The sequence below is a fragment of the Thermobia domestica genome, chromosome 12 (assembly GCF_964235325.1).
Source record: "Thermobia domestica chromosome 12, izTheDome1.hap1.1, whole genome shotgun sequence".
In the NCBI taxonomy this organism is placed as follows: domain Eukaryota; kingdom Metazoa; phylum Arthropoda; class Insecta; order Zygentoma; family Lepismatidae; genus Thermobia; species Thermobia domestica.
The window spans coordinates 65,337,270-65,355,582 of record NC_137465.1 but is presented as its reverse complement, the minus strand read 5'-3'; positions in this window follow the sequence as shown (position 1 = coordinate 65,355,582).

Sequence of the window (18,313 nt, the reverse complement as noted above, 5' to 3'; positions counted from 1 at the left end):
TCTATAATATAGATGTAATATAGTAAACATTTATTTATCTTTTTCTACATGACAAAATTATGAACAACTGCTCGAAATACTGAAGTAGTTTCTTTGCTTAATATCTTTTAATATGACTTTCTGTTCAAGAATATATATATCAGAGATGTAAAGAAAAGAAGAAAAAGAAATTAAAAGTAAAAAAAGAGAGAAGGAAATGACTTTTTTTAGATTAACGTCCTGCGTTTATTGCATTTAGACTAAAGGATTGAGATTATTACTGAAATAAACTTTGAAGTTAACTTCTTTTTTGCTCTCTCACCGAAAATCGAATCCGGGACTATGTGCATATTAGAGATAAGACAAAAGCAAGTTGTAATTTGGTTTAAGATATGTATATTACTTAATTTCCCATACTACGTAGCTGTGACGTATTTACAGTTTTCTTGCAATCATACATGATATAGGAAACGTTAGTGTTCTTTTCAATAAATTGCAGATATTTTTACCCTAAAGAACATAATTTCTCGCAGACAGGATTCGAGTCCATCTTTAAACCATCATTTTTAGAGGTTCTGTGATGCTATAAGCAAACCACGAAGGTATGCTAAGTTTCGTTTGCAGTGCTTTGCGTATATCTTTGTGATCCTGTCTCCCATCGAAAATTGTAAACTAGGAATTTAGTTTCTTCATTATATATATAAAATTGTGGCTGAGAATGTTCTAAAACTGTTCGGAATGAAGGTCGCCATTGATGATACGTCTTTTACAAACGAACTCAAAATGAATTATGCCCTCGTAGTTCCACTACATGGAGGGTATTATTTTATGCTCGAAACTGTTGTTTGACGACCGATTCAAGAAATTAATTCAACACTCTCTTGTTTGTTCTGATCCCTAAAAAAGGCACATCCATTGTTTTTTCGTATGTGCAATCTGCCTCAGAAAACGCACATAACCTGAATTTTACAGCTGTTATCGGCACTCGCCTACTCTCTTATGACCACGATGTGAGGATACACTTCCGCGAAGCAATGAGGCAGTCTTGATGGTTTCCCCGAGTTCGTGAAGAGCACACACTACGTGCACTGGTGCATGCTGAGTTGGCTTGACACTCGTAGTGTGCTGGTGAATGGATTTTCTTCAATTGGTTGTCGTGTGACCGTACCCTACGACAGCTAGACCATGCCTGATCGATACTTTTAAAACTTGCATGACATTTCTGGAACCAACGAGTTATTGTGTTGTGGTTCACTATACCTTCCACTATAGGTTGATGCCGCAGCATTATGTTCGAATTTCAACTCATATAGTAACGGTTCACGTATCATATGTTCTTCAACATTGATTGCCACTGTTACTAAAAACTGACTGAAGATACTTACGGAGTTGCGACCTCTGTGTTCAATAGTTCGATTGTCCTGGATCAATCTAGCCTTGTACTTATAGTGGATCACCGATACACACTTGCTTGCTGTTTGAATTTGTTGAACATCATCTGACAGCTGACGGTTGAAGCTAGTAGATGTTTAACCAATATTGAATTCTTAGTATCAGACGGAAGATATTGCGTCGTGTAATTGAGTAAACTTTCCACAAATCTTCAGTACATTTTAAGAATTTATTTCAATAAACGCGCAAATACTGAGGAGGCTTATGAAGAAACTTGAGCTGTTTATGGGGAAGACATGTTATCAAACGCTGCAGTAAACACATGATTCAGTTGCTTTTGTTCTTTAAATGTTGGCGTCCAAGATACACATTGGATTCGGGGATCAAGAGCAGCAATACTGGAGAATATTTTGATACAAACGTGTAATACAGTCAGGTAAGCATTCATGGCATAACCAAGAATCTAAACATCCATCACCACACATTGAAACATTGTTAAACCATTTACAGATAGCTAACTACCTAAAGAAGCTCGAAGTTTCTGTGCCACATAAATTGATTCAGAAATATTTAGCCGATCAAATTTCTATCTGATAATCTCTTCTGAAACGTAACTAACTAGAGATATTTATGAACCAGTTGTAATGAGAAGTAAACCTATGATAGCAATTAGTGAAAACTATCATGAGCGAAGCTAGGAGAAGTTTCACGGTCTGTGGCAAAGTTCACAGTTACTCCAATGACGTTTATGATATATGCTAGATGGTAGATATGGCATCACGAGACCGCAGAAGACGTAGTAATTTAAAGTGAACATAAAACGGCTAAATGACTATGGGTTACAGAACAAATGTTGCAGGACATGAGGGAAAGGAATAAGTGAAACAAGTTAATATAGAGATGTCATATAGAGTTGGTATACAGAATCATGATACCGATGACTAGGAAATCAATCCCAGAGAAATGTGAAAATTATAGAACTATCAGTCTCATATTGGATGCACAAAATTTTGCTTCTAATGATGAACAGACTGTTGTATGGAAGAACAAATGGAAAAATTGAGGAGGTACAATTCGGGTTCAGTAGAGGTAAGGGCACAAGAGATGAAATTTGATTATTAAAGATGGTCGGCGAAAGATTTATAGAAAAAGGAAAATAAGTGTGTGTAACATATATTGATATTGAAAAGGCTTTCGACCTCGTGAATTCGGAATCCTTGTTGGGACTTCTAAAGAAGGTTTGATTGAAATTCAAGGATCCAAAACTTCATAAGAAATGTGTTTATGAACCAACAAATAAGTGTTAGAACAGGGGATGAAGTGACACAGGGGAGTGCAATTGGAAGGGAAGTTCGACAGGGATGCTGTCTCTCGCTTACATTATTTTATATCTATCTAGAAGATATAGTGAAAAGAGTCTACATAATCAAGATTGCATTCCGGTAGGAGGTAGAATGTTTAGACCTATACTGTTTGCAGATGTTTCGGCACTTGTAGAGAAATCTGAAAAGAAAATTAATAAGGTATTAGAAAACTTTAGGAAGGGTTTGAAGAATAGGGGATCAAAATAAATGTTAGAAAGACAAAAGGCATGGTGATCGGAACAAAGAGCATTGTGTCAAACATACAAATAGGAGTGGAGAAAATAGGACAGGTGACTAGATTTCGATACTTTTCCCAGTATTATTAATTATGATAAGAAATGCGAACTTGAAATAAAAGCATGGGTACGAATGGTGTAAGAAGACTTTAGAATGAAAATCTATTTTGTTAGACCTTGAATAAAGAGTTGAGAAAAATACTCATAAAATGCTTCGTGTGGAGTATTGTACTGTATGAAGCAGAAACATGAACATTATGCAAAAATGATGAGAAATGACGGGAAGCGTTCGAAATGGGCTTAAATTTTGTACTAAGTAATTATCAGATAGAGGAAAAGTCTAACATAGTCCACATCATCACCAAACTAACAGTGTTGCCATCTCAATATAAAGTTTGTTTTATTCAAATAGTACTACGTAAGATCATATTAAATTTAAAATTTACATGTGAATCGAAACATTAAAAACTTCACTTTATTATTCAGTGTTGTCAACTATGGCTGCTAGAGTATCACAAGTATCCAAATTTCGGAGGACTCTAAAATTGTAATAAAACAACGTACATACATGAGGCGACGAGCATCTAAAGTGTCTTAGTGTCGGAACTATGATGATGATAATGATGCGTTTCGGACAAATAGAAACAAAGCTAGAAGAAATTGAAAATTCCTCTTTTTATACAGGCTTTATTTCGCAAAAGTGCTCAGATAAGCGCCATATCTAAGGTGTTAGATGGTTTTCAACTGGTAAATTAATCATAATTCAATTCACAGCAATTTGATATCTTAAACTGCTCGGGAGATATGATAAACATTGGTCTGTTCTCTCACTTTCTGTAACTTGTTTGCGTAGATTACTAGTTTTGCGAAACAATGCTAATCCTAATATATATAAGGGAAACATGTCACACTAACCTGGAACATTGTAAAAGTTTGCTAAAGCATTTGTAGTGTTCATAGTAGAAAAACAAATGCACAATGTGATTTTCTTATACTAGAAGAAAAATGTCTCAGTGCATTAAACTAATTCCTGACAGTAAACGTTCACGCTAATAGGTCTCAATATGTACACTATCTCTTGACTGTCTGACTAATACAGACCGCTAACTGAGAGAATATGTCACATAATGAGGATGACCTTGCAAAATTGCTTCAAAATATAGTATAAATTTGGGATGGATGGAGATTAACTGAAGAAATGTTAACCGTAAAAAAAGGTTTTAATTAAGTACGCTCTTAACATATAGTAAGCTGATAACCAACATCTAGAACTCAACACCTAGCTCAAGTAGGGTAAGTTGTTCAAACACGGCACCCCTAGGGACTTTGTTCCGGAATAGCAAGAAAATATAGATTTTGAAGAAAATGCAATTTAATTATTAACACTATTGTTTTTAGGTTATCAGAAAATACAGGTTTTATCCACTAACCAGACATCTAGTCTGCACAATAAAACAAAATAACGGGTATTAGAAAGTAGACTGTTTTTGCAAGCATTTGTTAAAGTCGGTCTACCGTTGAAAGATCGGTTGTGCGAGGATGAATCCCCTTAAATTGTACTCCGATATATATTAAATAATCTTAATGTTATAAACAAGTGAACAATAAGACTTCAGCATGTGTATTCCATATTCCATATACCCACTATAAACCGTCACTAATCACTACAAAGAGTACCTTCCAATTTGGACTCTATCTCGCCCAATAGATGCGTGATGGAACCAAACCTTGCAGTCGTTACACTTGAACCAGTTCTTCACATCAACTGTAATAATAACAGCCACACTTACAAGAATGGATTGAGATTCTTTTCTTGAGATTCCTTTCCCTCGATTTTTACAACTCTTTTGCGCCTGAATACCTTCCTTTCTTGACTGTTCATTTCAGCAACAAACAATGCACCAAAAATACAATTTCCATGATACAAAAGTACGACTTACAGTAATTAGGTCAATTCTGATTCTGGTCACCGGTGCATGCTTCCGACTAAACCATCTTCTGACAGCTAATTACCTGCTTATGTTATGTGCATTCATGAAAATGGAACATAGAGATGAGCCTTGTTACTCTTGTATTGCATATCATTGCAAGACACATGTTTATTAATCTAAATTCTCAATATATTAAACCAATATAACAATAGTTGTTGTAGCCGACTTACCCCACGTGACTTATGCACAGAAGGGGCCGTCTTACGACAACCCCTATCAAGCAGACAAAAAACAAAGGACACGCTTCTACGTTGTTGCATTCAAACCAGGAAGCAGAACTGGATGCTGGACACCTCATGTAATACTCCTATACACCTAACTTTTATATAACTACAGATTCGATTCTTTATCTCGCCTTTTTCATTAACCAGAGAGTTATATCAGCCATTTTGATAGTGGTATTTTTTATCACTTACCTTTGTGTTTAGGTGTATGCAGAAGGATGCTTCCTTTTACCAACACGGCGCATATGTCACTCAATTTCAGAAAGCCTCACTGCGTCTTGGAACAGGAACCGTTAGCTCCAAATTTCGCTGTGAAACACAACGTTGCGAGTAGGCCGTCTTTAACAAATGGCCATCTTTGAAGAAATGATCCTAAACGATGTATGAATTTCTGGCAAAACTCATTAATCTTCGTTTCAACATTTCATATATTCCATGATAACAGCACTATGTTTGGTTTTCGTCCATGTATAACTGGGCCAATTATATAACGGGCCTTGAGTTTGATCTCATATGTCCCTATTCGGGCATAGAAATTTATATACGTATTCGCTTATGATTCACATATGTCCCTGTGAGGTGATAACAATTACATCGCGGTAGGTTAGTCTTGACAATGTTTCAGATACACCAATGCGACCGGACGATAGAACATTAAATTAAATTGTTCTTAATATATCAAGGCAATATACCTAGGACAGATTCTAATTGTAAGGCTACCGCAAAAGATCTCAACAATATAAATATTGTTGAATTGTATAAGCATTAATTTAAATATACTAAAATGGAAAGAACAAATTAAATATTATATTTTCATGCCTTAAAATGGAAATTTATTTTATCGTTATATTATGTAATTATATGATTTTGAAAGGATATGTAACACTTGAATTTTTAGATTTTAATTGACGTAACTGAAAGTCACTACACAATACATACAACACTTTAAATTATAAATTGGAATATATATATATATATATATATATATATATATATATATATATATATATATATATATATATATATATATATATATATAATATTGGCATATGAATTTGTTTGACTTTAACGTAATTAAATCGTTTTTGTAATAATTTCAAAATTTACGTCTTGTATATCACTCGCGAAAGACACGGTTGACTGGTATATAGGGTGTTTCGAAACAACACCTATAACGTTTGGGAGGTGATTCCTAACACAAAGATAAGACAAAAAGTATAGCCTACGGTAGGTCCCTTAGTTTTGGAGCTATGGACCTTCAAAGTTCATTTTTTCATATTTTCAGCATCTTATAACTCTGAAAGGAAGCATTTGTGCATGTAGGTTGGTCTCCGCGTTTTGTTTTTCTTGATGTCAGGACTCACCTCCTACACGTTGTCGGTGTTGTTTTGAAACACTCTGTATATTCATTGTTTCATTAGTGATAATTAGTGATATCTCATTTTTTAAAAATCATATATAGATGAACTTTCCTGGGTTACTTATCATTTTAAATGATGTATCCTTATTCTTCTGAAGAAGACGACTTCAATAGCATGTCACTTCGTGTCGTAACATTCTTCTTTGTAACTGAATATACTAAATAATTATTGTCTATGGGACTTTCTCACAGTAATTAAACTATTCGTATTCGGGATTTTGACATATATGAACTGTCATGAATAATTTTATGTTTTGTGTCTATTCTGTAGTCTCAATCTATAATGGTACATTGCACTGACTGTTGGTCGCACAGTCACTGCAAGTCTACTGGCTCTTGATTCTACAGCCTGTCTTGCTTCTATTAAAAGGAAATTCTCAATTTAACTGACAACGTGAATTGAATAATTAAATTGCTGATGTAATTATTAAAGTGATGTATGATTTTACTAATTGAGAGGTGTTGTTAGGATTCTTTCTTTCTTCATTATTAAGCAAGGAGAAGTGAAAAAGTCCAATTGCATCTTGGACGAAGTCAACAGTTCTCACTCTCAAACGTATATGTAAGTACATTTAAAAATAGCACATTTCCAAGATTTTTTAATACGAGGGCTCACCAAAAAGTAAAAATTGATATAACACATCCATGTGCTATACCATACGAGTAGTCTTAAACTAAATTTCATATATTTTTTTTCCTGGCAACTATGAAACAAATTATTTGTAACCTATCTTTTAAGGATTCTCTTTAACTTAGATATGGTGTTACTACATATTTCTTGTTCACCTGGATGTTGTGAAATAGTATAGTCTCTTCTCTTAACCATGCATAATTATACTAATTAATCATACCGATAATGTGTTCGTCTGTTTCCGGAAGAATTGGCTTTGTTAATAAATGGGCAAGCTCAAAATTTTGTTCTTAAATATTTTTAAAAGTAATTCTAAACGTAGTTCTATACAAAATTTCAATTCTAAGCCCAAAATCCCAATAGAATTGAGACAGGTTCCTTACGTCAAGATGCAATTCGGAAATTTAGTCTTACACTATCGCTAATGAAGGAGACATATACCAACGTTATTATCGAGATAATCATGTTATCGCGATAACTTGTAAATTATTACTATACATGACTCCATATTTCAATATCTCTATATTAACCTTTTCTCCCCATCATTGAAATATTTAGTTCTCTATTATGCACTCCATTTTTTAAGTTTTTCGTTCAAATTACATTTTTCAAAATGGAAATATTAGTTACGTTTTTTCTTATTGTTTAATTTCAGTTTTAATTGCTTTCCTCAGTGACCTACCTTCAACCTCTGTAGTGAGAGACGAAATGTATGTCGCAATCTTATAGTTTCTTCTTGGTAGTAATTCACTAACAGGCCGTCATCATAATCACAAGCACAGTGGCACTCGGGGCAATCAAGTTGATTACTCTTTATCTTTCCAAAGAATCCAAGAGGGCGCATCCGTGGATTTAACATCATTATGAATATGGTTCTGATGTTCTGCACGCGTGCTGATTGATGGTTTTCTCATGTTAAGTCACAACGAAAAGAAAAGGCTGTAACAGTGAGCCCTGCTTTTTTTTCTTTTTCTTTTTCTCTCTCTCTCTTTTTTTTCGATTTGTAAAGATAAAATTCTTCCCTAGCTCTTCCGAATGGTAATCATTTTGTGGGGAGGAAGTTTCGTGAAGGTTGATTATGATATCTAACCAGAATATTTCCTGTCGAGAACTAACAACTGAAAAATTGTTAGACATGCATTTATAATAGAAATGAAAATGGAAGAGCAGATAGCGTGCATAAAGAACAGCTTATTCTGAAGATCCTGCTATTATAAGTAGTGCAGCTGCAAGTAATGATTAAACAGTCTTCACAGCGTTGCAACAGTTAATTACGGAAGAGAAGACCAGACATTCTACACTCAAGAGCTACGAATGATTTGGCTAATGTTATAGTAAACATCTTTTTGTCCTAAGTCATTGAATGAGCTATGATGTAAGTCATGTTAGTTATCTAAGTATCAATAAGGACTTCCGATTGGGTCCTGTATTTCTGTTGGGTAAGAAGAATAGAACTCTGAATGTTCTTAGGAATTTTCCTTTAAAGTTACCAAATAGTTAAAATAAAACATTTCAGTTTAACGTCCCACGTTTATGCCCTTTTAGACTAAATGAGACGAATAATTAAGGCAAGAGAATGACGTTGAATGAATCTCTTCAAGAATGTGGGAGGAAACGGAAGTATCTCGAGAGAATCTATGGACAACAGAAAGGATCTATGGCAAGAATCAGCACAGGATCTACTGAAAACCAGGATACTGCTGCTCACAGCATCATAGAGTCCACACCAGAGACAGAGCGAGTCATGTGCTCTTTTATGAGTCCGCCACTCATAAACACGGCCCGTGGTTTGAAATAAGGTGAACAACGACTCACACGAACATGTCAAACGTTTCAGACATTAGACACCCAAGCTGCAATTCTCACGCTCATCAACTCTTCACACCTCTCGAGCAACAGTTGAGATTTTTTAACATATGGCTTCCTTACCGCAAGAGAATATCCAAGTTCTTATCCTTATGATGCATCGTCTGTTGAATTCAATTAGATATACGCGTTAATAAGCTCCATGTATTCTGTTAAGTTTCACGGATGTTGCATGGATCGTTAAGTATAATCATTTAAAAATCTTTGTTTTACGTACCACGTTTATGCCGGTTAGGATAAAGGAGGCTGTGATGGTAAAAAATACAGGAAATGGTAAAATGAAATATGTGGGAGGAAACGAGAGAACCCACGATCACGGTGTTTGTCCACCACAAAGTTCACTTGGCTCGAACTGCGATCGAACCAAGGATCCTATGACCAGAGGTGCACCACAGGCTCTACCACTGAGCCACCGCGGCCCCTCTTGTATAATCCTTTAATACATATATTAACTTATAACCATACATTAACCTATATATCTATAAGATCTGCATTTCGTACCTCTCAATGCTGCATTTTAAATATCCTGCATGGGAACGCATTTTGGAGTATTCAATTTAAATACATGAAACTAGCTCAAACGTGGAATACACAAAGAAATTGGTCGATAGTGGTGATTCTAACATGATTCTAGAGGGGGCACAGAGAATATATTATACCAGGTGTTGAGAAAATGTGGTAACATTTTCGAGCGGCAGTACAAAACTAACTAAATAAATAAATGAAAAGAATGGGAAGATAACATTTAGCAGATCGAATTCATATTTGCGAATCTCTATTGAAACGTAACGAACTCGATCCATTTACGAAGGAGTTGTTATAAGAAGTGGATAACCTACGACAAGAATTTATGAAAAGGATCGTGGTTGAAGACAGATGAAAATCCGTAGATTTAACAAAGCCTCCACTAACTAAAATTAAATTTATGATGAACGCATGATGGGAGTGGAATCCCACTATGCATCATGAGCAGCTGCAGCGGGCAGAACGATAGACTTAGGCCCGTATTGTGGACGAGAAAAATGCCAGACAGTATACATACTTAAAGTCCTGTCTGAAATTGAAAGAACCTGGCTGAGAGTTCTTACTGTCAGATTATCATTTGTTTCGGCCTCTGCAGAGCTTACTGAATAGTGTTCAATTACTTTCAATAAAAGTCTGTGGAAACCTCATGTTACATTTTTTTTGACCAGAAACTACAACAGTTCTATGGCCATGGAATTATCGTGTTGCTGGAACAGAAGTATATATTCTTTCCTAATATTAGTCTCAAAAGTATGACAGTAACATTAAATATATTTTCAACTTTGGTCGAAAGGCTAAATATTTTGGGATAATCTGATATATATGGTTATCAAAATTATGAAAACAAGAAAAGAAAATATACCTATTAATTAATCCAGTACGGAACAATCATTAGCAGGCAAAATAGCTCTGATTCGTCATGAAATGGAAACATATAGGTCATGAATGGTTATTGTACCTTAAGTTTCAATGCTCTTATAGATATCAATTTCTGTACCATTTGAGTATAATTTCTTTCTACAGTTATAAAAGACGAAAATAGGGACAACCCTCATATTACTTTCCTTGAATTACCAAGTATTAACCTTATTTATAAACATACCACCTTACAGAACCCAACATAAGGAAACCATATGTTAAGTACTTTGGATAGATCGTCTTAAACTTATTTTAGCAGTATTACGTCAATACTTATTTAGATTTTTATTTAATTTAGCGTTAGGTATTAGAAGCCGACGCTGTCAGATTCTTCTATATTAACTTCCTGCAAAGAACAATTAATGTATCTTGACAATATTGTGCGCAAAAGGCCATACAAATCCAGACGAAGCCTTTACAGAAGAACAGGGATTAGGTATTGGATTATATCAAGCACGACTAAAAATGAAAAAAGTATCAAAGGAGCATGACCCTTCTTTTTAACAAATGTACTGAACTGGATAACACCATCTGCTTTGCTAAAATAAATGATCTCTCTAACGAGTTATTTAGTTTCTTTTGTATTGAGAAAATACATTTATTTGTATGTTTTTCTTCTTTCCAGTTCGTAAGTATTCCTGATGTAATTAATAATAACTTGGTTGGTTTACTCGTGTGATTCGCGTTTAGTCTCCAATTTAGCAGCAATACTATATGCAACGTGGACCTATTACCTTAGCGGAGAATCTGAATCTAGTGCTAATCGAATCCGGACCTCCCGCATAAAAGGCATGCATACTAACAGTATGGCCACCAGGGATCTGTTTAATAATTTGTTGTAACACATTTAAAAACAAATTCTTTCATTCCGAATATAATTAAGATGCTGACTCAACTTCTGAACTCCATTCTACTCTTTTGAAGCGTTATATAAATCATTAATACTTAGCAAATTTATCGAATAATGATATACTAAGTCCATGCTGAAAATGTGTAATATTAGATTCTTTATGAACCAAATTTTGTTCCATTAAAGTAAACCTAGTTGTTAATCTACAGGATTTTTTATTTATTTGCCAGCAAAGTCTCTGTTAGGTGATAACTTAAAAGTACCCTAACTTAGTGCTAGAATTATACATGTCCCATTTATTAATACACACCTTAACAATACTTTTGTATGCCCTTCGTTGTGCGGTAGTGTTAATCTTGTAACTGGTCTGTCACAAACCAAGCAGTTGATAGCTAAAAAATGCATTGTCGGAATCGTGCAAATGACGATGCAAAATTTACTACTTAATTTAGCTTCAATGGTGAACTGATCAGGAGGTAGAGTTGAAAGTTATGTTGAATGAGGAGTATACATTTAGCATATTTGTCTCATGATGCACGATAATGTACTTGTGAAAATTTGCACATAAAGGCGATTGTTGCGGTTTGTAAATCATAGGTGGTGTTATAAAACAAACTACACTAATCAACACTGCATTTAAATTCTTTCCTGCCGGAAATGTGTAATGATGTTATTCCATTCGTAAAAACTTTATTTCTGGTTCATGATGATGGTATTAGGTTTTGTCACTTATACTCCATAGACTCTTTCCTTTCAATATATCTAAAGAACTTCTTGTTAGTGTTTTCTGTAAACATTGCGTTTATGCTTTAAATAATTGTCTTCAGAACTGCATTAAGGTAGCATCTTCGTGGAAAGGCACTGAACTTGAAATAATAAGAGTTTACTTTATTATTAGACACATGTTAAAAGCAGGGGCAAAAGATGTTTCAATACCTTCATGCTGCAGTTATTTATTACTTACACCGCGTTATGTGTCACATTTTTGTGCAATTCTATCCAGAGTAACAAATATATTTAATGATAGTGAAAATCATTTCCACATTGCATTACAACCAGAAGGTTAGTGAGCGACTATTACATGCCTGATCTTCGATGCTTCTGTTTCCATTTTTTATAATGTTTTACTCGTATCTATTTTTAACGTCAATACATACATCTCCATACGCATACTGATTCCCATTATGGATTTCAGGAGGAGGAGTTTCCTCCTTAACAAGAAATTTAATAACAGAACAGTGTTCTCACAAACGAAATATCACTCTCAGCCATTTTTGAAGAATTGCATGCGCTCATATGGATGAAGTCATAGTACATCTACGTGTTCAGTGAAGTAAGTTTGCTATTAGTTACGTTGTCTGCTTATGTGATGGATTGTGATTCTTAGTATTACTCTCACTAATACCCTCTTACTGACTTTATACATTTTTATCTCCTTGAAACTTACAATATTTATTATAAGTACATTAGTACATAAACATCAGTTCATATGCATCACTAATGATTTCATATTTTCCATTTAATATTGTTTCCTAAAAGCGCTAGACGTTTCTAATAATTTCCTCCAGAACTGCATTAAGGTAGCATCTTTGTAGAAAGGCACTGACATTGAAATAATAAGAATTTACGTTATTATTACACACATTCTTGAAAAAATGAAACAGAAAGAGATTCATATGAACTTGGTACATATCTAAGCTCAAAAACAAAGACTGCCTTCCAGAGACTAAATCCAAAAGTTGAACCTAGATTTTTGAATCTACACTTACAGGGAAATTTATTTTCCCTCCATTCTGACAAAAAGTCACATTTGTGGTCTTACAAAGACAATTGACCATCTGGAAATTACCACCAATAAATATACAATTGGTATATAGTATACAATAATACACATGCATTATCGATGCAGTCGAAACCTAGCATAATAAGTGATACGGAGTTCAGCACTTATGCTACATAAGGGGTCGTTGAAGCCTTCTTAATGTTCCTCTTCGAGAATCACGTTCCCCAATTAGATCAATGGTGAGAGCTGTGCGATACTCATTTCAGTTACTAATATTTGTCCTCGAGTAATGTGACTTGGCTCCTTATATGTGATTGACTATAGTAAAGTGCAAGATACGAAACATCTGACTCGAGAAAATTCGATAGAGAGTTCCCACCTCTTTAAGCAGCTTGCCCCTTTCACAGTGTTGTTGGACCTCACTTTCACCACATAAACGAACATGACAAATCTCGCATAGGGCTCGATTGACACCCGTAAATGCACACAATGATGAGTAGAGAAAGTGAAACCGGTCTTGAAATTACTAGGGCCTCTCATTATCATGCGAGGTTGCAACGTAGGGATCAACTTCAGTTGACGAGGTGAACCTTGCAGAAGTATTTCCAGCTTTACATTAAAAAGAATAAAATCACAGTACTAAGACAATAATTTTCTGTTTAATTTCTAACAACCTGAAGATCGTATCTTCCCATTTCAATACGATAGTGTTTATACTATAGAGACAACATTTGTTATTTTACTTTTAATTCATAAATATACTTTAAAATGTTCCCTGGTGGCTACATGGTTAGCATGCGTGAGAGCTCCGGATTCGGTTCCTAGAGGTCTCACATGATTCTATATTTAATATTCAGCTGTAGGTCTGCACTTAAGGTAGCTTCAGTTTCGCTAAGGGACGTTAAACTGAAGTAAAGAAATATATTTTAGAAAATAATTAAGAAACCTTACTTCTATCAATTACGCATTATTAATACAAAAGCATTAATTTCAATATTTTCAGGATGTTGCTTGGTTAGATTTGGGTTTACTGTCCATCGTAGCACCAAGGCTATACGATAAGTGGAACTACAGCTTAACATGCAATCTGAACCAAATAAGCTCCACAGAGAATCGAACCCGGATCGCGCCCGCTAAAAATTCATACATTAACTATATAGCCACGAGAACTAATTTGAAAGCGTATATTATTATTATTATTATTAATAATAATAATAATAATAATAATAATAATAATAATAATAATAATAATAATAATAATAATAATAATAATAATATTGATGTTTCCTTTTTCATTGATAGCTTATATCGGAGAAGAATGTATATGCTGTTTCTAGGCTATAATTTGAACTACAGAAGAAAAATTAAGTTAAAGCACTCTTAAATAACATTTTTAAATGTCAATACTACAAGCAGCGCAATAACTGCACACTGAAACCTATTTAGCTGTTACCTAGTAAGTTCTAAACTTCATCCACTCTTTTCATCAAGGTCGTTTATTCATTTTCAATTTAACGTCTTACGATTATGCTCCAAGGGTAAGAGAGATGATGATAATAATGAACTAAATGGTGGAATGAAGAAAACGTTACACCGTACGAAACGCGAAAACCATGGCAAAATACTACACACTGTTTTTGTCCAACAGGAAATCCATTTAACGCGAACTCTAAGCAAATTAGGGACCCAACCGCTCAAAAGGTGAACGTTTTACTACTGAGTCATAGTGACCCATCCTTGAAGATCTTGTATTCGTTGCAAGATTCATTATGAGAACATAGGAAAACTAAAAAGGCACGTCTGTCAATTAAGGTAACTGCAAGTATATACGAAAGTTCAGCTAAATACGCCAAGTGGTCAATGCTGGGACGTTTACGACGAAATCCGCTAGAAGGCTTCTCCAATATGTGCCATGGGCTTGGAAAAGTCCGATTTGACAAATACTCTGGGAGATAGCACTGAGACTGCCACGCTGTGCAGTATTGTTTGTTGCGGAAAGATTACGTGGAAGGACGTTATTATTTCAACAGAGGTAAGAATCCGTTATTAGTACCGTACTAACCCAGAACATTGCCGACTGTTTACAGCAATGTACAGCGTATTTTGTGTCCTCTAAAAACACTTTGTTTTGTAAGTATAACTTTAGTATGTGTGATTTCATGGCTACGATGCAGCGAAATACGCCAGGGCTTGTGCGGGATTGACTGCAGAAGAGAAAGATGTTTTCATTTGTCCCATGTTCCATGTAATATGAGTGTAGCTATTTTTTAAAGAAGAAGTACAGTGACACTGTTTATCTTCTTATGGTCTAAAACCTTTCATCCTGGAACTTCATTTCAACTTCGGAGATTATCGTTTTGCATTTTATCTTTTCATCTTCATCTTGAACTTTGGTTATTCTATTATTTTGCTTCAGTCATGCTCGCCCAGAGCTTACGCCGCATTTTCTTTCCTCACGCTGTTGGTACAAGTATTACTATTACCTTAACACTAAAACTAGTCTATAACTTTGTAGTAGTATTAGTAGTATTAGTAGTGGTCTCACAAGACATCACATGCCGAGTCTCATCTCAAGATTCATTCAACACCAAGGAAGATGTAATGATTAACCACAAAAACACTAGGGATCTTATTTCTGTTTTATCCTTATGTTTTGGCTGTTACATTTCTATTAGAATGTTTCATGAGATTGTTCACACGGATTTTTTCGCCTCGATGCAACATCACTCTAGAGTAATGATCTCGAAGTCAAGATCACTCAAGGGCAAAGACCTTAAGGTTAAAGTCAAGTCTCGTCGTCAACAGTTATTTTCTTTTAGGTTTCACTATATCTTTCTTTTCTGTTTCTCGCGCTTCCATAAGAATGTTCCCACGAGGAAGATTGTTTCTATGAGAATGTTCCAACGATCATGACAATGTTTCCATGGATTTTTCCCACGGCCCAACGTTGCTCAAGGCAATGACTTAAAGTCAAGGTCAATGACCCTCCCCTTCAAGGTCAAGGTTAAGGTCAAAACTAAAGGTAAAACAGTTTTTTGACTCGGCGTGCTATAGACACCCTTATCTACTCCTGGCAGTGGAGGGAAACAAAGCAGGGCTTCTTCGGTCGTCATAAACGAAACTCCTGCAGGATAGAATCCTGGAATGTGTGATCGCTAGTACAGTGTGGAAACCTGGAAAACTTGAAGAAAGAAATGGAACTAATGAAGATAAATATCTTATGAATCAGCGAAGTTAGGTGACCTGATGAAGGAGACTTCTGGAACGAGGATTTTATAATGATTTATTCAGTAGCTGTAAACGGTACAGCAGGATTCGAGTTTGTCTTGAATGAGAAGATAGAACAGAAAGTTATAGGCAGTTGTTAGCATACACGACTCTAAAAGTGCATTACCACTTGCAATTCTCCCTTTCCTGTGATAGTAGGCAACCCAAAAACAGGGTCGTTGGGGTGGTTGAGAATTAGAAAGGCGTTGGAAGAAACCTCAATTTTGTTACAAATATATCAACGTGACAAACTGCAGATAAGGGAATAAAATGAATTCTTAAGAATGACAGGTTTCTTATCGTAAGGGCAATGGATGACAAAAAATTACAAAATAATCTTACTTAGTACTTCCAATAAGATGAATAGAAAGAAATAGATATCAGAGGAAAGCAGTTTCTCTTCTTCTCCCCCAAAGAAAAGTAAACTCTTAAAAATCAAAAGGGTTACATAGTGTAAACTTTTAATATAAAAGTCTAACAGCACAAAAACATTCACTCGATACGGAGAGGCAAACACAGAATAAGTGACACTAGTTATGTAAAAGATTTGTAGGTCTCCAATGCAAGAGATAGCACCCTATTGTAAACTCCGTATGTGTACATTTGTGAACAAAAATTGATATATTTTTCCTGATCGTTTCGTTAAATCTGCTCGATTAACTTCTGGCGTACTCACGCATGAGCGTCTGAACATGACATAGATTTTTTCCGGTAACCTCGAGTGCAAGTGGCAACTGCCTTTCAATTGTTTTTAGATGGCAGGTGTTGGTGGAACACAGACTTTTGTAAGTTTGAAAAGCAAGTATCATTTTCGCCCAAATATATTATTGTTACAATCAAGGTATTTTTGTGTTAAACAATTAAAGTTTCAGAGACTTGTTGGCGATTATTAGCTTCGCTTTATCTCTTGAGAACAAAAAGCAATGAGAACTTATTTTTTAATGTCCACAATTGTCTACACTGGTTTTATATTAGATAATTGTTTCTCTATATTCTTGCGTATACCTTTTTAGGTTTGTTTTGCAACAAAATTGTACATGTTTGAAACGAAACATGATATTAAATGCATTGAAGGAAGTAAAATATATTTTTTAACGATAGCATTATTTAATTATCATTATTAGAAAGTATAGAAGAATTTGTAACTATAATAATTTCTACTATTTGTTCTAATCATTGATGTAACAAAATTGCAAGCATATAGTCAACGGTTTCATTCTTTTCATTCTTAGGAGTGCTTACCACAAAAGATGTCTAGATTTGCTTTAGGGTTCAGATATCGACGATCCAGATGAGTATCCAGATTTTATGGATAATGTCTCCAGAAATTCTAGCAGTGAAGATAGCGATGGCGGTGTTGCAACAGACGAAAATAACAAGCAATAAACTGTTGTACTCGTTATCTGTTCTAAAAAACTGAATTACATACACGAGTTTATTTGGCCAATCAGAGGCGGGTCCATTTAGTTGTAGTGCGATACGTTCAAATTTGAATTTTTACTACCTCAGAATTTTGTCCAATCTTTATTCAACCAAGAAAAGAATTTGTACAATCCGCGGTAAAAAACCTGCAACATGAGCATATAAGTTTATTGTGAAATGACGAAGTCTTTTGCTCCAAAATAAGTGTGCACGGGAGGAGGCCGAGGTTTATCCTGGCGTGATTCGTTCCACTTAGACGTTATGTTCATTCCCTGTGCTGTTAGGCGTAGTTTCACAATAAACTTACATCCTCATGTTGCAGGTTTTTTGCCGCGGATTGTACAATCCAAATAAACGACGGAAGGGTATTTCAAAATGTGACCACTTAAATTATCTATAGCGCGACAATTTCTAAATAAACAAGCTTGTGAGTGGAAAAATAACT